The 25,098-nt window shown below is 39.9% G+C and overlaps 1 protein-coding gene across 1 annotated transcript in view; it reads right to left on the bottom strand.

The window, feature by feature from the left end:
* The window catches only part of MARCHF10 (membrane associated ring-CH-type finger 10), a gene marked incomplete at its 3' end in the record, with an annotated part of 74,776 nt that extends 59,903 nt beyond the window's left edge, over positions 1 to 14,873 (bottom strand). The window contains exon 1 of the mRNA XM_081345021.1: positions 14,841 to 14,873. The remainder of the gene's footprint in view (positions 1 to 14,840) is intronic.
* Positions 14,874 to 25,098: the final 10,225 nt, after the last annotated feature.

Below are 25,098 nucleotides of genomic sequence, written 5' to 3'. Positions count from 1 at the left end.
TGGTTTCTGAGGCTCTCGAAGTGGTATTGAATCAGCCAGCATCTGAAATAAAAGGAGGCATGGATAAAGTGTATCGTGTGAACTCATGGATTGCTAGACAGAGAAAGTTGCCTAGAGATGTGGTGGTTTATTTTACAAAAAGGGAAATTAGAGATGAAGTTATACAAGCTGCCTATGATACTAAGGTCGTGATTGCTGATCAAGAAGTTCTGGTTCTAAAAGAAATTCCTCCAAAGATTTTAAGGAGAAGGAAGGATTTTACATTTCTTGTGCAAGAGCTCAAGCAACGAGATATAAGGTTCAGATGGGAGATTCCAGCTGGGTTGATGGTGATGCATGAAGGTAAAAGGCACCGTCTGGTTACTGTGATGCAAGCGCGTGATTTTTACAATAATGTTCTAAAAGCAACCCCATTAACACTTCTGGAAGCTGCAAAGGGATCTGGAGAAGGAGAATATCAAGAGGCTGAAGATGGACAGATAGAGGAGAATGGTGCTGGAGGAGATCAAGTTATAACACTTTTGGATGATCCCAGAGAACAGAGGGTGACGCGTGCTGCTTTAAAACGATCAAAAAAGATAAAAGAACAAGATCAGCAGAAGTCTATGGAACTTTCACAACGTACTTACAGTCAAGTAGTGGGAGGTGGGAAAAGATTTGGGTGAGGAATGTAAAATTTATATAAGTTTGAAATCTAAGAGAGAATTTTTATAAAATGTTTTATAGATGGTATTTAGATTTTAAAAAGCTAAGCATGTATCTGAATTATTAGCCTAAATGTTGGAGGTGTGGTGATAAAGATGTAATATATTTTCATATTTTCATATAGGGTAGACTTGAAAAAAAGGCTAAGGCTTTTTGGATAAAAGCCTGATGGAATATACTAAGTTGATGTTGAATTTAATTACGGGGATAGTACTGGAAAGAGGAACTGCCGACTATAGAAGAGTGGATTTTAAAGGTTTCTGACCTGGTCGAAATGGTGAAGATTTCGGCCTATTTGAAAGATTACTCGTAGGAACGTTATATTATGGAAGGGAGAAAATGGCTTGGGTTTATTCAGAACAAGTATAGGGTTAAGAAGTTTTATATTTGAATAAGTCTTCTTTCTTTGTTTTTTTTTCTATATTAGTTTTTTTTATATATATTTATATATATTTAATATTATTAAGGTTTGTTTTATCCTATATAAGCTAGAGAGTGATAGATTTTAGAGTTTATGGTTGTTAGTATATGGTTGTTTATGATTGTTTCTTTTTTTATATATATACCTTGTATTTAGCTCTGGGAAGTGGGGGGGGAGGGGGGGAGGGGGGAGAGGAAGGGGGGGAGGGAGAAGGGGGGGAGGGGGGATTTTTTTTTTTTAAGGGAAAAATTGTATGTTAAAACTTTTCAATAAAAAAAAAACATTGTAGTGCGGGCTAATGAAAAAACCATGGATGACATATGAGGTCCACAAGATGTTGAAAGCATGAAATGTGGCTTTTAATCCAGCAATATGCTGGTGCATACAAGAGCCAGAGGCAATTTGAAATGTGCCATAAAAATAGCAAAGCAAGCCCATTGTCAGAAAGTTCAGAACTTCTTTCAGGACCCTATGAACACCAGGCTAATGTGGCAAGGCATCCAGGCTATTACAGATTATAAGGGGGGGTCCATCATGCTGTAAGGAGGACACGGTCTTTTTAAATGAGTTGAACACATTTTTGGGGAAGATTCAGGGCATCAAATCCTTGAGAGGAAAGCTATTCCCCATCCTGATGAAAAAGTACTTAGCTATGATGTTACTTCTGTTTGGAGGACATTGTGGAAAGTTAACACTTGTAAAGCAGCAGGCTTAGATAAATTCCTGGATGTGTTCTTAGGGAGAATACAGATAAATTGGCTTGTGTTCTTACAGATATTTTCAATCTTTCATTGCAGCGGGCAATGGTTACATCATGTTTTAAGACTGCCATTATTTTGCCAATACCAAAAAGAGTCTTTAATCATGGGTCTTAATATTTATCATTCACTTGTGCTTGCATCCATCATTATGAAATGTTTTGAAAGGCTGATGAAGGACTTTATTGTATCCAGCCTCCCTTCAGCATTTGACTCAGCTGGTGGATGTAGTGGAGTCAAAGACTCCTGCTCCCGTAGGCAGGTAACAATTTCAAATAATTCCACAGAGAATGCTACTTCCTATGTTCTCCATCTGAGCTTGGCGCACTTGGAGAAAGATAAACTCATGTGCGAATGCTGTTTGTCAATTTTAGTTTGATACTTACCTGAAAATAAGACCCACCCAGAAAAAAGCCCTAGCCTGATTTTTGCTGTGCACCTAATAGAAGCCCTCCTCCAAAAATAAGCTCTAGTTAAGAGCCCACCCATTCCGTCCCACTGCCTGTTTGCTCACTGCCACAACAGGACAGGGGAGTGCACGTCAAACTGGTGCTGCCACAAGGCAAGGAGAAGTGGAAGGGTGGAACTGACCCATGCACCTCGCACCCACACACCTCAGGGCCCCTGCAGCCAGGAGACTATTACCCGCTCAGTGACCTCCCTGTGCCCGTTCAATGGGTGGGGGAGGCTCAGTCACCTTACCCGGTCCCTCTCTGCTGTTTCAGAGCCACAGGGGAGTGATGCCAAAGGCTCTGCTGCTGCTGCACAACAGCCATGTCCACTGCTGGAGAGGTTCTCTTCGGTCCTGGCAACCCCAATTTTGCCCTGCAGATTACCTGCCGAGCCACAGCCTCCATCTCCTTTTCTTCTGCCAACTCTCCCATGGCTTATGCCATGACTGGGTGGCACATAAGCCTCCCTCTGCCTGTCAGACACCTGCTGAAGCTCCCGGCCCACTCCCTCCCACTGTCTGCTTGCCCGCAGGCACAACAGCTTACAGGCTTCCCAGGGCAGATACTTGGAAGGTGAGGGCAGTGCTGGTGGAATGCATCTTCAGGTGCATTTATACATATATAAAACCTGGTCTTATTTTCAAAGAAACACAGTAATACGATTATTCTTCAGCATTTAGTAGATAAACTGGGCCTTTTTGGCTTTAATAATCCTTTGTGCAAATGGGTAATTGATATTCTCACTTTTAGGTCCTACTATGTGCGAGTTGGGATAATATTTCTAACACAATGATCTTGAGCACAGGTTCTCTTCAGGGCTGTGTCTTAAGTCTGCTATTGTTCATCTTGCTGATCCATGACTGTTGTGCAATTTTTGCTACTAATCATATTACAAAGTATGCAGGTGATACAACAGAGTGGGCCCTATTTAGGATGATAATAAGGGAAATGAGTGGGAGGATGTAGAGCAGGGATCTCCTGTAGGCCGTGGTCCAGTACCGGGCTGTGGCCTGTTGACCACCAGGCTGTGGGAATGGCTGGTGAGTGCACACACATGAGTAAGCACCCCCTAATTGCACTAGCACCACTGTGCAGGCACTAGTGGCCCTGTGTACACAAATGTGGGAATGCTAGCACCACTGCCAGTGCTGCCACAGGTATGCGCAGCCCGCTTGCACATGCACTGAGGTGCTAACACCACCACTGTGCGTGTGCCCATTTGCACATGCATACACAAACATTTCCCTGCTCCTCCCTTTCCCTCCAGACCACCAACCCAGAGAGGTTGGGGAGCTCTGAAGTAGAAGATTTGATGAAGTGGTGTAATTAAAAACAGCCTGGTTTTAAAAGTAGGAAAAACAAGAGATCATTGTCGATTTCAAAAAGGAAGACACAGCCATACACTTCTGTGTACTAACATTTCAACTATGGAGATGATTAGTAGTATCAAGATTTTGGGTGTGCAGCTGATGAGCAGGTTAGCTTGGTCACTCAACCAGTGAGACATTGGTGAAGCAGGCACAACAGTGCCTGCATTTTCTGCGTCATATGAGAGAGACGATTGAAAGCATCCTGTTGGATAGTTTCTGGTGACGTCGTTGCAACATGGGCGCTGGGGAATGAAGCTCCATTACTCAAGCCCGATTTCTACCAGCTGGGGATTCCAATAGGACTGAAAGTCACCCCGTAGAGGCGACTGGAGAAAGGGTGAAACTTTGCAGATCGTGGGCCAATAGTAGCTGACCCACTTCATCCAAAGGTGCCCTCAGGATCGGCAGGAAGAAAGGCTGACCGCACCCATGTGGCCAGCCAGAAGCAGCTGATCGTCGGAGACAATGGATTCTAACAAGCGGAAAGCAAAACAGCTGATCCGAGTGAGACTACTTTCCTTATCTCTCTACAAGTGAAAATACCAGTTCTGGGAAAAAGCACTCAAAAGCAAGAAATCCCCAAGCTTCCAGGGAGAGGGGGCTTTTTTCTTTACCCCTCCCTCCTGAGTTATAAGTGGCAGTTTAATCCTTGGGGAAATTAAAACTGACATAACAATATTGTGAAGATAACTGAGGCATAAAAGAATGATAATTTGGGAAACTTTTGGATTTATAAATCTTTTTTAATTATTATTCCTTATTTGAAAACCATTGGATTTTAACTTTTTAACTTTTTAAAAGTATGGTGGGAATGGACATCTAATGACACCTAGTGGCAATATGAGAACTACATTTAACCTTTCTTTTTTTCTTTTTACCTTACTGAGTTGTTTTGATTGGAGATTTAAAACTTGGCTGGATGCCCAGACACAGCTTATAGTTTAAACATTTTGGTGTCCTTGGAATTTATAGTCCTGAAGATTGTGATTGAAAAAGAAAAGACTCTTTTTGGATTGCCCTTTTCTACAGGATGGATTACAATTATAAATAAAAATTGTTTTTGAAGTCATCTGACTTCCCTGGATTATAAACACATCTTGATCTGGAATTTGTACAAGCTGTTTTGAAAGAGTGAATAACAAGAAATTTCTTTTAACAGAACACTTTGGATTACAAATTTTGGTATATATTTTTTTTCCTTTTTTCCCTTTTGCTCTTTTTTACTACTCACTATTTTTATTATTTACTTCTGTTAGGAGCCTATTGGATTCTAAACTTTGATTTACTTAGTGGATTATAAAGTATGATTTAAAGATAAAGATGAGCGTCCCTAATCTATCTAAAGTTGGGAAAAAAGGATCTTCTGCTCCCTCTTCTGCTTCTGCAAGTCCAGTCTATCAGAGATCAATTGATACAATGATCCAACAAGAAAAGGCTAATAACTTCCAAAAGGAAACTCAAGAGAAGCTACAAGCAATTCAAGAGGCAATCGCTACTCACATGGTAGTTACAACGAGAAATCATGAGATGAAAAGTGATTTTGATAAAATAAATAAAAAAATTAACAACATGGACTCTCAATTTGAAAATTTTAAACAGATGATCACAGATAATCAACAAAGAATCCCAAAAAACCAGAAGATAAATCAACTGAGGTTGACCAGAAATTAGAAGTCTTAAAAGATGAAAATCAGAAATCAATGCAAATAAATGGAGATGAAAAGAGCCTCATACTTTTAAGATTTCAAAATAAATGAAAGATAAGGAAGAGGATCTCCTAGACTTGATAACGGAATTATTGGTAGATGCATTAGGAATCAGGAAATAGAAAATGGAAGGAGAATTAGATCAGATCTATCGAGTCAACTCAAACTATGCTAGAAGAAATAAAGTCCCCAGGGAAGTACATGTTAGATTTCTCAAAAGCTCTATAAGAGACGAGATTCTGAGAAGAGTAAGAGATGAACCTTTGAAATACAAAGAAAAAGAAATTGTGGTCCTCAAACAAATTCCTACGAGAATAAGAGAATCCCGAAGAGAATACCAGTTTCTAACTAGGAAATTAATTGAAAAAGGAGTGAATTTCAGATGACTGATTCCAAAAGGGATTTTAATCTATTGGGATATGAAAAGACATAGATTGGATACGGCACTTAAAGCAATGGAATTCTTCAACAACCATAGAACATTTCTGGAAGGAGGGGACTCTGAATCTGGTACAAAGAGAGCAACAAAGAAATAGGAAGAAATGGCAGTAGAAGGTGCAGTCAAACCAAGAGAGGAGGAAGAAATTAAAAACACATATACAGAAGAAGAAGCAAGACCAAGAGATCAGAGATAAGATCAACTAGAAGATTAAGACCTAGATATAATTGAAATAGATAGAGAAGGAGAGTGGCATTTTGTCGATGAATATAAATGGACTAAATTCTCCCTCAAAACGGAAAAAATCTTTACATGATTGCAAAAATTAAAAATGGTTATAATTTATCTCCAAGAAACACATATTAAGAGACAACATTATAAGTTGCTAGAACAACCGAAAATTGTTAAACTTCACTTTGCATTAGTACTTCAAAAGAAAAGAGGAATAGCTCTATACATTAAAGAAATAATGAACCCTAAACAAATTTATGCGGGCGAAGAGGAGAGAATATTAATGGTGGAAATAATGATGGATCAAAAACAGATACTGATGGGAGTAATATATATATCTCTCTCCTCATCCCTTATGAACAACATTCTACTCCTGGAGGAATGAGAGGGGAAACTGACCCTTGGTATGTGGCTGCTTCCGCCTGGTAGAGATATGATACATTGCTGTGAGATGGAATCCCTGATGCTATCGACTCAGGTTGAGCTCTCTGGTGTAGGGTCGAAGCTACAGTGTGTGCAGTAGCCTGAGAAATCAGAAACTGCATTCGTTCTGATAGATCTCTCTCCTGAGCCTCTGGAGGGCGAAGCCCTGCCGCTGTAGGAGTGAATGTGGTCTCTGGGCCCAGAGGTCTAGCTGTACTCGGAAGAGCAGGGATCTGAAGGCCAAGCCCCTCACTGGAAAGGGGAACCATCTCCACCTGTTCTGCCATGGGAAAGATGAACTGATCTGTTTCCCCTTCTGGAGACTAGGCAATTGGAGCAGCAGAGGTTGAAGGAGCTTGTTGAGGGTTGAAAACCGATGCCTCCATGGAAACAGAAGTAATTTGACCCACCTTGCATCTTTCTTTTGCTTTGCAGCTTTGTTTTTCCAATGCCTGGTGCCTCCTGCTTGCTTATTTCTCAGCAGTTTTGGAAGACCTTTTGCCAGAGATAGTTTTAGATTTGAGTTTCCCAGCAGCCTCCTGCATGGCTGATCTGGATTTCCTGTGCCTGGAAGGACTGCTGGAGGCACCTTGAGATATCTGAGCTTCTGTAGTTTTATCTGCCATTGCGAAATCAGAGATATCACAGTAATGGCAATCTCAATGTGTTTGCAACACAGAGGTGATCCCAGAAGCAAGGAGCCAAGTTGTGGCTAGAAGTGGTGGCGGCACAACCAACTTAATGGGATAGCCAGCACACTCACAATCCTGGTAGTGGCGGCAAAACCAACTTAATGGGGTAGCCAGCACACTTATGATCCTGTTAGAGGCAAAGGTTGATTGACTTAGTCTCTAGGGCAGAAAGGCAAGATCAACCCATCTGTGGATTCTCCATTTGTCATGCTGGAGAATATTAATGGTGGAAATAATGATGGATCAAAAACAGATACTGATGGTAGCAATATATGCACCAAACAATAAACAAGAACAATTTTACCAAAAATTACATACACAAATATTAGATTTAAACTATCAAAATCTTTGTATAATGGGAGACTTTAATGCATAACAGATGGAACTTTGGATTATAAAAGCGCTAAACAAGGGAGGAAAGGAGGAAATATATTACCTAAAGCATTTTTAAAAATGACAGAAGAACTTTGTATCCAAGATATATGGAGAGAAAAAAATCCAAAGAAATTACAATATACATTTTACTCAAATAGACATAGATCATGGTCTAGAATTGATATGATATGGGCATCTTTGGAACTTAATACAATGATACAAGAAATTGAGATAGAAACTAATATTTGGGCAGATCATAACCCAATAAAGATGACTTGGAGAAGAACTAAGAAAAAATTAAGATGGTCCTTGAATAAATTTATACTGAAAGAAAAAGAATTTATACAACTAGCGACAAAGGAAATGGATTTTTTCTTCAAAATAAACAAGAAAAAAGAAACATCGCTTCAAAGTGTGTGGGATACAGCTAAAGCATATTTCAGAGGGTTGGCTATAACCTATTAAAAAGAATAAAGAAAAGAAACAACAACAATTAAAGTTGAAGGAAGAATTCAGAAAATTAGAATCAGAATTACAAACAGACCCACAAAAGAAAATACTTAAGAAACAATTGGAAATAATAAAACATAAATTAAATCTAGCTGAAATGGAAATGACGGCTCAACAGATTAAGAGGGCTAAACAGAACTTCTTTGAAAATGCCAACAAACCAGGGAGATGGTTAGCATATAGATTGAAAAAAGAAAAAGAAAAAACTGATAAACAAGCTGCAATATAGAAGAGGTGAATTACAGTTTCAAAATGATACAATGAAAAAAATTATCAAAGATTATTATGAGATCTTTTACATTGCAGAGGAAATTCCAAAAGAAAAAAATACAGCAGTATCTAAAAAAGCAGACTTACCAAAAATTTCAGAGAATATTCAAAATATATTAAATGGAAAAATATCAATGATGGAGATTATAGATGCTATAAAAAGGCAAAAAAAATGATAAGACTCCAGGCCCAGATGGATTACCTGCAGAGCTTTATAAATCATTACAAGATGTATTAAGTCCCATTTTGAAAGAACTGTGTAATGAAATACTCCTGGAGGCTAAAATACCAAATACATGGACTGAAACCAACATTACTTTAATACCCAAAGAAGACTCTGATCTAACACAAATAAAAAAACTATAGACCAATATTGTTATTAAATGTAGACTACAAAATTTTCACCTCAATAATAGCAGAAAGACTAAAGAAATTTTTGATTGAATTTATACATACAAACCAAAATGGTTTTCTATCTAAAAGACAGATAAAAAATAATTTAAGAATGATACTTGATGTATTAGAGTATACTATGAAATTCATCCAAGGAAACAGGTATTCCTTGATGCACAGAAAGAGTTTGACAATGTAAACTGGCAATTCATGTTTCAGCAACTTATGGAAATGGACTTTGGAGAAAACTTTATAAATGTAATTAAAACAATTTATTGTAAACATAAGAGCCAAAATAATTGTAAATGGAGATTTTAGAGAAAACATTTTAACATTAAAAAGACAGGGATGCCCAGTATCTCCATTACTATTTATACTAACCCTGGAAGTATGGAATAGAAACATCAGACAAGACATAAAAATTAAAGGAAGGAGATAAAAGATAAAAAATATAAACTACAAGCATTTGCAGATGACTTGGTTTTTATACTGGAAGATCCATTGGAAACAAGCACTAAACTTATGGAGAAAATAGAAAAATTTGGAGAAGTGGCAGGGTTGAAAATAAACAGAGAAAAGACTAAAGTGTTAACAAAGAATCTAACAGAAATACAAAAAAAATCAACAAAAATATATCTTCAAATAGTTTAAAAAGTTAAATATTTGGGAATTTATCTAACAGCAAGATGTGTAACAATAAAAGAAGATAACTATGTAAGACTGCTAAAACAAATAAAATTGGATCTGGAAAAGTGGAAAAACTTACAACTTTCAATGCTAGGGAGAATAGCAACAGTGAAAATGAATATCTTATCAAAAATACTCTTTTTATTTCAAATGATTCCTGTAAGGCTGGGAAAAGCCTTTTTTGATGAACTGAATGCAACAATACTGAAATTTATCTGGCAAGGAAAAAAAAAGCCAGAATTAGAGTGAAAATGCTACAAGAAGTGAAAGAAAGTGGAGGATTTGGACTGCCGGACTGGATGTTATACTACCAAGCAACTATTTTAACATGGCTTAAAGATAGATATTGGTTAGAGATAAAAGACTATTGTACCTATAGGGGCATGCCTTTCTGTGGTATAGGAAGAATTAAACACATACCGGTAGATACTTTCAAAACCACTTTATAAGAAATGCACTTCTTTCAGAATGGGAAAAAATAAAAGCAAAAATTTATATTAAGATACCTGGATGGCTTTCAACAATGGAAGCTTTTGCTTACCCAAATTTAATTAATTACAACAAAGTTGTGACTTATTAAGATATTTTGGACAATGAAGAAAAATTGAAAGACAGACAAGATTTACAAGAACATAGCGGCCATATCTGCAAATTTAAATGAGATATGAAAAAGATGCTAAAACAATTGGATTCTATAAAGAACAGACAGAATTTGATCAGATACTGTTAAAAACAGATGAAAAGAAACTCTATAAATTTTTGTTAAATTAAAAGGAGGAAGAACAAGTAAAAGAAAATGATAATATGGGCAGATAACTTTGGATATAATATAGAATTAGAAGAACGGCAAAAGTTATGGGAAAGAAATGTTAAAGTAACTAAAGCAGTGGCATATAAAGATTACCAAAAATGTTTTAAAATACTTCAAACAAGTGTTGGAAATGCAAACAAAGACCAGGTACTTATTATCATATCTGGTGGTCATGCCCTAAGGCAAAAAGATTTTGGGTAAAAATACATTTATGGTTGGAGAAAATGACTAAAAAACAAATAGACTTTAAGCCAGAATTATTTTTAAGGAATAATATGAACAAATTATGAGAAAGGTTGTATATATTTAATTCTACACGTACTAACTGCAGCAAGAATTGTATTTGCCCAACATTGGAAAAATGAAAATTTACCAACTGAAGAAGTATTAATTAAGAAAATTTTAGAGTGTGCAGAAATGGACAGATTGACTTTAAAGATAGAAAGACTTTTATTTTAGAACATGGGATAATTTCTATCAATGGCTAGAAACATGAGTTAGAAAGTGATGTGACTTTAAATATATATATTAACAAGAAGAAGACTATTGAGCAATTATCATATTGTTTACGATAATTAACTATTATCTATTATTTTTGTTAAACACATGAACTCAGACATTATGCTGAATTTTGCTAAATATTGAGAATGTTATTTGGAAAAACCCTAACCCCCAACCCTAATCCTAACCCTAACCCAAATTCCAACCCCAATCCTGATCCCACCTCATTCCTAACCCTATAAAAACTAATAAAATGTATACAAAAAAAGAAAGCATCCTGTTGTGTGTCTTTGTTCCACCCTCCTCTAAACAGAAGCAGTAATTAAGTTTACAGAAAAAAAAAATACAGAAAATGGAGAGATGGACTGTTTCTGACATCTAGTGGTGGATGAAAATAGTGCTCTAAATATACAGCCCAGAAAGAAAAGCCTGTTGTTGTGACCTTCAGGGCTTTGATTAAACAAAGAACAGCTGTAACAAAAGAAAAGAAAACATTGTGGACTATCTACAAAGTGAGAACTACAAAACTTAGAAAAAAGTGACCTTCCTGGACTGTTCAAAGTGACAATGGCACTGAAAAAAGTGCCCCCCAAGCCACAGCCGAGCAAGACACCTGCCTGCCTGCCCGGTGGCGCTCTTCCTCCTGTCTGAGGTTTTCATTGTTGTGAGCATTTCTGTTAAGAATTAGCAGCGTGGGTGGGGTGGGAGGTGTTTGGTTTTTATTCCCCCCATCTGCTGGGTTGTTGCAGCAGGTTTTGGTCACTTCACATGACCCTGGGACACTGTGACTGTCATAAATATGAATCAGTTGCCAAGCATCTGAATGTAAATCACAAGACCCTGGGGATGCTGCAACATTCCAGCTGATTGGCACTTCTTCTGGCTCAACAGAAGCACCAGGATCAGCGCCAAGCTCCAGCTGGACCCTGGTGCTGATCCTGGCGCTTCCACTGAGCTGACAGCCCTGCAGCTCCAGCCATCTCTCGCTCAGGCTTGTGCGGTGCTGCCACCGGTTCAGCTCATTCCCCTCCCCCACTACCCCTTTTGTAGGATGGTTGTGTACCACCTGCCAGGGGCCAATGTACCACAGGTGGTACCCGTACCACTTGTTGAAAAGCCCTGATATTGAGTACCACAGGGTAGGCACAGTGACAGAGAAGTCATGTCCACTGGATCCCATAAAATGACATTGTATAATAAATAGAACCTGCAGTATGCCAACTCTCTTTAGGTAACTAACTAACTACCGTAATCAACTAACTAACTAATATTCTAACTAATTAATTGTAAACATATGGACTCACAAATATCTAGGTTCTGTGCCACCTAGGGCTGCATAGGTTACCATCAGAACCCTGAACAACATCTCCAAACCCATAGCTAACCAGGCAGAAAATTGAGAGAACAGAACCATGAACACAAACTGGCAATAAAAAGACACTATGAAATCTCCTTAACCTTATAGCACACTGAAAATTTAATCAGTTTCAGCGAGAAAAGTAAATATTTTATACTAAGCAAGATAAAAAAACACAAGAGAATTTTTAGCAGCATGGCACTGATAAATAAGCCATTAACAGGAACACTGAGATAAACCTCATTTACAAACTATTAAAAAAGAAGCAACCAAAAATCAAAACAGAACTAAACTTGTAGTTCTTTATTACACACCTATTAACCAATACCTCAGATAAACAAGAACCAGCACCAGATAAACAAAAGCAATCAAGAAAGAAACAATACCCCACTCCAAAAGCAAATAAGGAACAAACAATACTCCAATTGAGGTTGGTAAGACAAGCTACTACATATAAACAACTAACAAACTGCATTTCCCCATGGACTTAAAATGCTGCCTAGTCTGATAATGAATTTCCTTGTGAAGAGAAGCAAACTAGAGAACATCAAAAACCCAAGAGCGATTGTATGGCAGCCTAAACATAAAAGTAAACTGAATGTAGTGAGAATATTTAGTTTAATGTCTAGTAAATCTAGAAGAGATAAGGTCAGTAATTAATGAATACTGAATAAATATAGCTACAAAACATATATGAGCAATACAGAATACATTGAAGAATTTTAATTATATACACAGACTGAATGAAGACTGACTTGCAAAACAAATGTATGAAAAACCAATGAATGGATCAAGAATTAGGGGAAGACCAAAAATATTGTGCTCGGATGGAGTTAACATTTTCAAATGTAGAGAAGCAACAAGGAAAAACATTCAGTAATTGCCATGTATGAAGCAGTGTTGCACATATTGCTGGAATATCATCAAATTTAAGAAAACAATAAGCAATACTGATTGTTTGAAAAGGTATTGTTTGAAGCATCTAGATTGCTTGATTATTCTGTTATATTGTATTGCATTACTGGATGTTCTAAGATTAAAGACAATGAATGATTGCCAAAAAAATTCTTCAGAATTTTAAATTTAAATCTATGCTAAAATGATAACAATGATAAGAAAATCAGAACAATTTTATTCACTGAGCTCTTTAACCAATAGTTTAATTATTATCTGGGCAAGGTAACCTGGATCAGTTAAGAATACTGATATTCAGGATTGTCTGATTCAATTTGAGGATTGAATCCATAGCTTTGGAAGCAATTCAGTCTGCAAAAGTGTCTGTTTAATCTGACTCAGAACCCAAAGTTGGAAACAGCATCTGAATTACCATATTATATTAAGTGCCATTTCCCCCTTTTTTCTACCACAGTGTTTCTATTTGCTGTGAAGTACAGTAGACTGGAATATAGTAGATGTCAGAATCCATTTATATCACATTCATAAATGTATGTTCAAAACATTATCCCCCACCCTGGATTCTGCCATCTCCTGAGGAAGGAGGAGCGGATGTGGATTCAGCCTGCCTTAGGTTATTTCAAAGACCAAGGGAAACCTTTTGAACTGGGGGAACAAAGGGGAGGGTTAGGGAAGAAGGCATCTGGCCTGTGTCTCCATTTGAATCTGTAAAGGAAGAAGGCAATAATCATAAAAGATCCGAAGTTCCCTTTTTCCCACGAAAGGGATGACACGACGTAAATGATGGGGGGCTGACCAAATGGGGTTGAGGGAAGGGGGGTTGAACTGGGAACTCTTTATAAAGTTACAGTCTGTAAAACAATACCAGGTCCTGTCTTGTATTTCCACAACCAAACATGTCCTAGTAAAAATTTCTTTTGGACTAGAATTGACTCCAAGAGTTTTTGTTTTCCTAAGATGTGAATTGGGGTGGGTCCTGACAGTAGATTGATATAGGTAATCTTCAACTTACGACCACAATGGAGCCCAAAATTTCTGTTGCTAAATGAAACGTTAAGTGAATTTTGCTACATTTTATGACTTTTCTTGCCACAGTGAATCACTGCAATTGGTAAATTTGTAACATGGTTGTTAAGTGAAATTGGTTTCCCCATTGACTTTGTTAGAAGGACACAAAATGGGATCACGTGATCCCTGGACACTGCAACCATGATAAATATGAGTCGGTTGCTAAACATCTGAATTGTGACCATGTGACCATGGAGATGCTTCAAAGGTTGTGTGAAAAATGGTCATGTCACTTTTTTCAGTGATGTTGTAACTTTGAATGGTCACTAAATGAATTGTTGTAAGTCAAGGACTACCTGTACTTTTCAGAAAGAAATCTGATCATCCATTCTACCTCAGGTAAATGGCAGTCTGATATTAGTTATGTAGGTCCACTGCTGAAATAAAGTTTTTTTATGAACCTATAGTACAGTCCTGATTAAGCAGCATATATATGTGATCTCTTGTTTTTAGAACTGTTACAGAGATTCTTTCAGAATGCAATGCTCTACTAATTTTCTGTATTTTCTATTAATCACTATCATATGTGAAACTCAAAGTAAACATCTTCAGGCATCCTTTTTATCAAAATTAAAGGGATTCAACATATAATTCACTTTGAATTCAAACGGCATAGTGAGTTGAAACTTTGGATGCAATACTGCATGCAAACTGTTATAACTGTTATCTATTTAACGTCTTCTCTGAAGCAAGGGTACTGATAGTTTCCATTTGCTTTTCTATGTTAGTAGTTCTATTAATTTTAAATGCTCTTACGTTCAGGATCACTGCAGCTCTTGTTGCCCTCTCATTGCTGTGCTCTGTTGTGCAGAATTGATCCCCTAGACTAGAGGCAGGCTTGCCACTCTATGTAAAATAGAAGGAAAGGGAGAAGGGAAAAGGAAAGGTAATCAGAAAGGAGAGGAAAGGACATGAGAAAAATGGAAGATTATATTATAGAGAAGGCAGAGACAAACTCAGTTGCAACTAAATACATTGGTTCTTTGAAGTCCAAACATTCTGTTTCCCAGGCATATGACCAAACAATATACTAGAACTATGATACGTCATAGGTGAACCCATTTGCCCTAACACAGAGATGTGCAACTTTTCTTTTTATCTGGCATGGCTATATTTTTCCCTAAACAGGTTTTGTCTTTGAGAGCTTCAGAGGGTATGCTCCAAAGATACTACAATTTCATTAAATCAGCAAAAATTCATTTTGCTCAGTGGGAAGAGGAGCAGCACTATTAAAATAAAAATTAATAGGCGAAATCTCACATTTTTCTCTTTAATGTCCCTCCTTACAAAATAAAAAATCATAATCTTATAATCCAGCCATTTTGTCTCTAAATTTTAATTGTATAACTTTGTAGTATTCTGGAAATCTAGAGACTATGATTTGCCAATCTTACTCATAAAGGATACTTCTATTCAGGCATACTGAACTCAGTAAGAAATAATTCTGAATGTGTATACAAGTTGAATAAGTGGATTGAGGCTTGTTTTGGGGAGGGCGGGGGGGAGGGCTTTAAGTCAGTCTTGATTTCTGATGGCTGCCTAGGCAAATTCCTACAGCTTTCTTGGCTACATATCAAACCTAAATACTCAATAACAAAAGGACTTTTGTTAATGAAGCTTTTGTTTTCATACTGATAACTTAATCTCTTTCACTGAAAGCATTTTCATGAATAATATTAATAAAATGTTGATGTTGACTGCAGGTATATTGACACATTATGATCTGGTTCATAGGTATGAAATCATGGCTTGTTGAACAATGATTTATTGAATACAAACATTCTTAGTTTATACAACATATAATTGATAAACTATAATTTATAAATCAGAATAGTGGGTTCACATAACATGATAAGCCAAAGTTAATATGTAGCTAATGTGTGAATCAGGCTTACAGCTTTTTAAATAAATCATCTATTGGCAATTTGCAAGTACATTGCTTAAAAATAGAATTCCAGATAAACAGATTCAGGAGAAAATGGATGTTCAATGCAGACATCAACACATTTATTTATTTGTAAAATTTACTGGCCACAGGGTAATTCTTACCATCTTAAAAAGATGGTGACTTGCCATCTTAAAAAGATAAAAACTATACAGACCTAGAAGACATAAATAAAATACTGTAAAGATACAATTACTGACCCTCAATTAAAAGATGGGGAGGGAGCAATCTGTCACCCCTCCTTTGGAGCCTCAAGCCAACTGGCAGAGCAAAGTCTTTAAGCTCTTGCGGGAAGGTCAGGAGGGTTGGGGCCGACCTCACTCCAGGGGGCAAGATGTTTCAAAGGCCAGGCGCAATGGCAGAGAAGCCTTTTTTCCTAGATCAGGGGTAGGCAACTTTGGCTCTTTTATGGCTCAGGAATTCTGGGAGTTGAAGTCCACGAGTCATAAAAGAGCCAAGATTGCCTACCTGTCCTAGACCCCGCCAGCTAGAATACCCTGATTGATGGAGTCTGCAGCATACCTCCTCTGCTAGCATGGGTGGGGCAAGCCAATCCCAGTGGGTCAAGTAGCCTGGTCCCATGCCATGAAGGGCTTTAAACGTGATTACCAACACCTGTAATTGCACCAGGAAGCAAACTGACAGCCAATGAAGCTCATGGAGCAATGGCATAAATAGGCCACCCTTGGACTCCAAGAACTGCCTGTGCCACCACATTTGCACTGGCTGTAGCTTCCGAATGCTCTTTTTTTTTATTTAAAAAGTTTTACAGTACATTTTAACTTTATCAATCCCCCCCTCCCCCACCCCTATCTAACCCTCCCTATCCCTCTCCCCCATTCCCCCCTCCCCCCCGACTTCCCAGAGCTAAATACAGGGTAAAAACAAAAAACAAACATAAGCATCCATATGCTATCTACAATAAACTATTAATTCTATCACCCTCTAGCTCATATAAAATGATTACAAACAATATTAATATTGCGGATAAGAAAAAAAAGAAGAAAAACAGAAGAAGGAGCTTTACTCAAATACAAAATAAAATTTCTTAGTCCCATATTATCATATTAATTTTTAAAAGAAAAAAACTTTCATCTACTATTTACCTCTAATTTCTAAACAAATTCTCAATTACGCGCCAAAAGCGCCTATCTCTATTAACCTTATTAAGCTCCCACCAAACTGAACTATGATCAAAAATAATTCTTGCATATATCACACCAAATGTCTCACAATTCCAGATCATCCTTGAATTCAAATAAAAAGAAAATTTAGGCAATCTAGCATGACTCATGACACACTTTAAAAAAAAAGTTTTTTAAAAATTTTTTTTATAATCCAATTAAGTACCCTTTATGTATAGTAAGTTTAAAAAAAAGTCAACTTATTGTTAATTAGGAGCTTGCGTACCCAATCTTAAATTCAGTAAATACTTTTGATCCATAACCCTAATATACGTTTCTTGCAACCAAAAACATCAGTCTTAAATTGTTTTAAATATTGAAAGACTTTCTTTCTCCTCTATGATGAATTTAATTCACTGAGATTCTAAATTAGAGATTTAGTCACCAATCTTGACGCCCCAAAGCTTTTGGAGCATGTCTGAAATGGCCCCTGTGACTTCTTTAGACCGCGCCCCTTCCACAGCTTCACTGTAAGTACGCTTTGGAGATTCCATAACTTTCTGCTGGTCTTGCTCTTGCTCTCGTCTCGCTCGTCTTAAGGCGGCACGCGACATCCTCTGCTCTCCAACAGCAGCCGATGAAACTGTAACTTGATCCCCTCCAACACCATTCTCCTCTGTCTGTCCATCTGCAACATCTTGAGGCTTTCCCTCGCCATATCCTTTTGCAGCTTCCAGAAGTGATAGGGGGGTTGCTTTTAACACGTTGCTATAAAAATCACGTGCCTGGGCCACAGTAACCAGACGATGTCTTTTACCTTCATGCATCACCATCAGTCCAACTGGAATCTCCCATCTGAACTTGATATCACATTTCTTAAGTTCCTGTGTAAGAAATGCAAAATCTTTCCTTCTCCTTAAAATCTTTGAAGGAATCTCTTTTAAAACCAAAACTTCTTGCTCGGCAACTACCAATTTAGTATCATAAGCAGCTTGAATAACTTCATCTCTAATTACTCTCTTTGTAAAATAGACCACCACATCTCTGGGTAACTTCCTCTGTCTTGCAATCCATGAATTTACACGAAAAATTTTATCCATGCTTCCCTCAATTTCAGATGCTGGCTGGCCCAATACCACTTCCAAAGCCTCAGAGATCAGCTGCTTTAAATCTTCTTTAGGATTCTCTTTTAAGCCCCTTATTCTAATAGCATACTGCATCTGATAGTACTGAACAAGGCTCAATTCTCCGTCCATTTTATCCCTTATATTTTCATTCTCTAATACCTTTACTTCTAATATAGAGTTCCTTTGACTGAGATCCTTCACTTTTTCCTCCAGCTGTTGCACACATTCAGCTACACTTTCAATTATAGACAGCATGTCTACCCTCATTGCTTTAAACTTCTCTTCCATCTTCTTCTCCAATTTCTCCTCCAGCTTTTTCAGCTTTTCATCCATCATATCAGACATTAGTTGTGAATGCTTTTCAAAAGCATCTTGTAAATCCTTAAGCGTCAATGCCGAAGGAGGTGCAGAAGAATGCAAAGCTTGCAACGAGGTCTGCTGCACCGGGGAAGACCCCACACTCCGAAGAGCTTTAGAAGTTTTGGCCGCCATCTTTCCCCACTTTCACTTGTTGCGCACTTTCACTTTAAAGCTATAAAATCCATTGAACTAGAGAGTAAAAATAAAAGTCCACTTCACCATGACCTCCTGTACCGCTCTGCCTGCATCTTGATACTCAAGAGTATTTCCTTCTGGCAGGGGTGGTTGCTAACGCCTGGCTCTGCTCCAAAAATCACGGAGCAGAGACGCTGCGCAGCTCGGAGCAACCCAGGCTTCAGGGGAGCTCGATCCTTCAGCCGCCCAAACTCTCAGCTCAGGCGGCCCCGGAGAGCTCAACCCCTACCTGGGGCCTCACCCCCTCCTCTTCTCCCGAGGAGGGGGCTTCAAATCCATCTAAACAGCTGATCGGCGCTGTTTACGATGGATAAACACAGCTGCGGAGCGGACAGCCCGGAGACGGCTGTCTTCGGCGCCGCGTCGCCACCGGAAGTCCTTCCGAATGCTCTTTAATGGTAGCTGCATAGAGAGTACATTGCAATAATCCATCCGCAAGATGACCAGAGCTTGAATGACTGAGCACAGAGACTCCTGGTCTAGGAGAGGCCGCAACTGGCACACAACCCAAAGTTGCGCAAAGGCTCTCTTAGCCATGACTTCCACCTGCTCTTCAAGCAGGAGTCGTGAATCCAGAAGAACCCCTATGTTGCTGATGGGATCCGTCTGGGGTAGTGTCACTCCATTGAGAACTAAAGATGATAAAGTTCCAGATCGTGGGCTCCATGCACCCAAACCCATTGAGTCTTGCTAGGATTCATGCAAAGCCTGTTGTCCTCCATCCAAGACCCCACAGCCTCCAGGAACCACAAAAAAGCAGCAACAGCATCACTTGTGTCACCAGAGGTGGAAATATAGAGTTGGACATCACAACATACTGCAGATACATCAAACCAAGGTGATTGATGATCTCACCCAGCAATTTCATGTAGATGTTAAAAAGGAGTGGAGAAAGTACCGAGCCCTGTGGCATGTCACAAGATAGTGGTTGAGGGCTGAATCTCTCACTCCTTATTAAAACTGATTGGGACCAGCCTTGGAGAAAGGAGTTGAACCAGAGCGAAACTGGGTCACCCAGATTCAGACCCAGTAGCCAACCCAAAATGATACCATGGTCAAGGCTGCTGAGAGGCAAAGGAGAGTGAGGATGGTTGAACTACCTTCATCTCACTCATCAGAGATCAACAAGTGCAACCAATACCATTTCTGTCCTGTTATCAGGCCTGACTGAAAGAGGTCCAGATAATCCATCTCATCTGTTAAGCTGCCAGGCAATCATATTTTCCACCATCTACCCTCAAAAGGGAAGATTGGAAACAGAATTTAAATTGTCCAAACAGATGAGATCAAGTGATAGTTTTTAAGGAGGGAATAAAACAGATCCTGCTTAAAAGGCCCTTGAAATATCTCCTCCTGTAATGATATATTAATCACTCCTGAACCCACTTGCTAGTCACTGTCCTGGAGGCTTTCACCATTCAGAAGGGACAAGGATTTAACTGACAGGTAGTGGCACTAACAGTATCAAGGACCCTTTCCACTTTCTCAGGGTCAAACAATTCCCAGATAACTGTGCATGTCCTTGTCCCAGGTATCTCACATGGAATTGCTCCATTCATGGGATCTAACTGAGAACAAATCCAAGTGAGTTTGTCAGTTGTTGAACAAATTCCTCTCCATGGCCCTAAAGATGATCACCCAAAACCCCTGTCCTAGGAAGAACAGGTGATCTGGAACAGGCCCACTGCCTGACACTCTGAGGATATAATAAAGGAAGAGAAATAATGCTGCTTTGTTGCTCTTACTGCCATGAAGTAGGCCTTAATAGCTTTTATAGCTTGACTCTGGGAGGTGGGGTGGGTGTGACCAGGGTGGGCATAGAGGGGTGGGCATGACTGGGGTGGGCGTGGCCAGCTCAACATCGCTCGTATCGGGGAACCCCTGTGTAGCCCAGGTGAGGTTGGGAGGATCCATTGTCTTCAGCCGAGGAAGGCAAGAGCAGAGCGAGCACCATACCCTTGTCCTCAGAGGAGCCTTGCTGTGACACTCAGGCCATGCAGAGGACCCCCACTGATGCAAGCTGCCCTGGGCAGTGGAGGGCAAGCACCCAGTCCAGCCTTTCCCAAGGGGGGTACTGGCTGCGCTTACGTCCTCCTCAAGGCTGCTGCTGATTGGCTCACTCTTCTTGGTCAAGGACCTCATGGTGTATGCGGGAGGGCAAAATGTGTGGGTCAGAGGGATGCCCACTTCCTCTCCCTGCGAGGAGATCCAGCTTTGTAACCAAAGCATCCTCAGCAATAGAATGCAAGACCACCAAGAGAGATCAGGAGGAGGAGACAAGAGGATGACGAAAGGGCAGCAGGGCTGCTCATGGCCAAGTGCTAAGGCAGGACTTCCCACAGACCCTCCTTCCCTCTCATTCTAATCTCCCTCCCTCCCTCCTTCCTTCCTTTCTTCCTTCTTCCTTCCTTTCCCCCTTTTCTTCTTTTTCTTTCTCTCTTCATTCTCCTTTCCTTCTTCTTCCTTCCCCTCTTTCCTTCTTTTTGTTTGTCTTTCCCTTTCTCCTTTCCTGTCCCTTCTTGGATGTTCAAATGCAAAAGGGGAAACTTTTATCGATGCCTCCTTACCTTGTGATCAAATGCCACTTTTGCTAGTAGTCTGCAGCCACTTAAAAGACTGAGAACAAACCAGGCCCAGTTTATCCCCTCCTTGCATTTAGTGGGGGTGTCCACAGACACCAGTATAGCAAAACTGTCAAAATGGTGGCTGTGATAGTTGATTAGAGCTCCGCTGTTTTTTATGTGCAATAGCTTTAGCATTTAGGAACAGAGGTAAGTTAGTTGCTTTTCTATTAATACATAATCCTTAAAAGGACTCTCTTGTAGGGACCGTGCCTTGGTCTAATTCAGACTGGAAATATAGCAAAGCAAAATATTTTCCCCCACTCTGCCTTGCCCTGTTTTCCCCACTGGAAAATGGATGTTTGCAACATACAAGGAGGGGATACTTTCCTAAGAGTTCACAATTCAAGAATAACAATAAAGTCCAATAAAGTGCTGTCTGTGACAAAAGAGAATACAACATTGCTTTCTCCTTTGAGCCCAAGTCTCAATGGATCCAGGATTGAAGCAAAACTGCATGAACTGGGGCACCTCCAACCAAGTTGCCTCTCCTTCCTTCCTTCCTCCCTCCCTCCCAGTCCTTCCTTCCTCCATTCCGCCCTCCCTCCCTGTTTTCCCTCCCTCCTGCCCTCCCACCCACCCTCCCTTCCTCCCTCTGTTCCTCCCTCCCTCCCTCTCTCTCTTCCTTCCTCTCTTCCTTTTCCCCTCCCTCCTTCCCTCCTTTCCCCACCCTTCCTTCCTCCGTTCCTTTCTTCCTCCCTTTTTCCCCTCCCTCCCTTCCTCCCTCCCTCCCTTCTTCCTTCTTTCCTTCCTTCTCCTTCTCATGTTTTTTCTTCCTCCGTGCTCAAGAAGGGGTGATGGGATGGGGAGAGATTGCCAGTGCTGCCAGTGTCTATGCTGCCGCCAGTCGTTGCTATCCCATGCGGGTGGGAGGGGCTGGTCCGGGTGAGAGGGAAGCCTTGTGGCTGCGAGGCTAGGTCAGCGAGTGAGCCATAGAGCTACTGGTGGGAGAGGGGATGGCGCTGATCTATAACCTGGTTGCGTCCATCAAGGCCAGAATGCGCTCAGCCTTATATCCATGGGGCAGCCCTGGAACCAGCAAGAAGCTGCCCCACCCACTGGGTGTGCGCACAGGAGACAACCAGTGCGGGCATCCAGGGTGAAGTAAGTCTGCGGGGCAAGACAGCCAGCAGGAATGCCCGACTCCGCCTGTTTGCCACCTCTTGCGCGCATGCCCAAGGGGCGGGGCAGGGCACCCATTGCTGGTTCCAGGGCTGCCCCGTGGATCTAAGGCTGAGCATGTTCTGGCTTTGATGGATGCAACCAGGTTGTAGATCAGTGCCTGGTCGGCCTGGGGCAGGCCAAGGTGCTGAGGGCCGGTCCTTTGCTGTTTCCAAAGCAGGTCCCTGGGCCAGATGGAACCACATGGCAGGCCGGATCCGGCCCATGGGCCTTGTGTTTGACATGTCTGCTCTAGACGTCCCTAGATTCCAGGCCATTACCAAGGCTTTGGCAGGACCATACAGCAACACCTTCAGGATATCCCCCAATTGCTCTGGAACCTATTAGGGTCCATCAGTTGGCATAAGAGCATCTCAGGGACACCAAGAGATGATCTGACTATGATACTTAAATCCTCTACCAGGCCATGTTGCCATTGCTCTCACAAGAAAATCAGATCTGGTCTGTGATCACTATCCTGAGTCGGATTCATGATGATCTGGGATAGGTCCATGCTGCCATGCTGGTCATGAATTTCTGGACCACTTCCAAGATTGAACCCAAGGACTGAAACCTCCCAAAACCATAAATGTGGGAAACTCCTCTGCCAGCCCCAAAACAGCCTTCAGGCCTGGAAATTGTCACACAGCAGGAAGGCTAGTATACTAGGAATAATCCTAACTGATTCTGAAAGCTCAGCTTCAGAAACAGGGTTTCACAACCAGAAACTTGCAGAGCAAGGTCTCCAAATCCAAAATCAGCTGAATATATCTTCAAAAGGGTTCCCCCACCCCTCCTTTCCAGAAACACTCAGGTCTCAATGATGCATGCCAAGTCGCCTCGCTTCTCCTCAAAACCTCAATATATGATTTATTTCTAGACATCTTCTACTTCAGCTCAATAGCTATGTATAAAAATGTTCCAAAATATTTTATAAAAACATGATTTGAAATCCCTGGTCACTTTAGGGTGAAGAAAGTGATGGAGTAACTGCCAGTGATATATAATATACTGCCAGGACTAGAAGGAAAGAGTCTCTTCTGCTGTCTAAGACGGAGACCTAAATAAGTGGGGAAATCTTGACCATCTTGTCCATATTGACAAGATGGATATCTCTGTATTGTGAAAAAGATAAAGTGATAACTTAATTTTTTAAGTCGTGATTTGTGAATGAAAACTGAATTCTTTTAGCTAAATGAAAGTAGGTTTCCATTTTTATCTATGGGTCAGCAATCAATAAATTAATCTGTACTTTACTAAACAAAATAACCAAATGGAATAACTGTAATCTGTATTATTAGATTAAATCTACATAGATCATGTAGATCTTCCTTGGCCTTTTGTATTATCTAGCCTGATGTCATATTCAGGTAGATTCTATTATGACACTTTGGATGGTCCTAATAAAAAGATCCAATCTGATGGAACGTTTAAAGCCAGGACCAAGCTAGAAACTGATATCAGCCCTAGGAAGAAGACAGTGGCAAACCACTTTTAAAAATGATGCCAAGAATACAGGGACTTACCTGACTTGATTCCTCCAAATCAAAACTGACTGAAGACACAACACAAAATGAAACAGGCTAACGTGTCTAATCATAGATTGCGATTTTTTCCCCCTGGCAGGCCCATCAGGTGATATTTTCCAGTGGCTGCAGTTCCCTTAATATAGATACATATATCACAGAAAAGGTAACAAGTGTCAAAAATGTCTGTTTTCTTCATAAACATTTAGTGAAGGTCAAATTTTAACTAGGTTATAGCTACCCGTGTGTGTGTGTGTGTGTGTGTGTGTGTGTGTGTGTGTGTGTGTGTGTGTGTGTGTCTTTAAGTCTCCTATTGTGAAATGAAATCATAACAATTCTCCCATTATACTGGGAACGGAATGTAGAGAAAAAAGATATGTGCCTCACAAGCGAGACATAAATATATAAAAACCGCCGCGGCCGTCTCCAGAAATGGAACAAATTGTATGTGTAAAAGTAAATCTCACAATCAAAAAAAGTAAATCTCACAATCAAAAAAAAAGGGGGACATACAACCCTTTCGCATTTAAACAAGCGGAACTAAGAACGCTCTTTCGCCAAGAAATTTCTCACCTTCCTATTTTTGGTCTGCCTGCCTCAGGCGCGTTCGCGCTTTCTTTCTCTCCAAGCCGTCGAGTAGCGTCTAACCCGTTTCCGTAGCAACCCCATAGTTCCGGTTTAGGGATAGAGAAGAACGAATGAGCGCGCGCACTATGCCATGATGGTAAAACAGCAGAGATAGGAAATTATAGATAATCTTGAATGAACTAAAAAAAAGCAGCTAGTTTTTCCTTAGAGAAGCCATCTTTAATTCGCCTCGCAGACAAAATGTTTGACTTTCTTGAAAGAAAATATCAGCTAGGAATTTATTTCACTCATTGATTGCTGTGAATTAGGATTTTTTTTAAGTTTAAAATGAGCCAATAAATATTCATATCAATAAAAGAGAATATTT

This window comes from Vipera berus, assembly GCF_964194415.1.
Source record: "Vipera berus genome assembly, chromosome: Z".
In the NCBI taxonomy this organism is placed as follows: domain Eukaryota; kingdom Metazoa; phylum Chordata; class Lepidosauria; order Squamata; family Viperidae; genus Vipera; species Vipera berus.
Note: the sequence above shows the minus strand (reverse complement) of the source record. Positions and strands in the feature narration are given on the sequence as shown.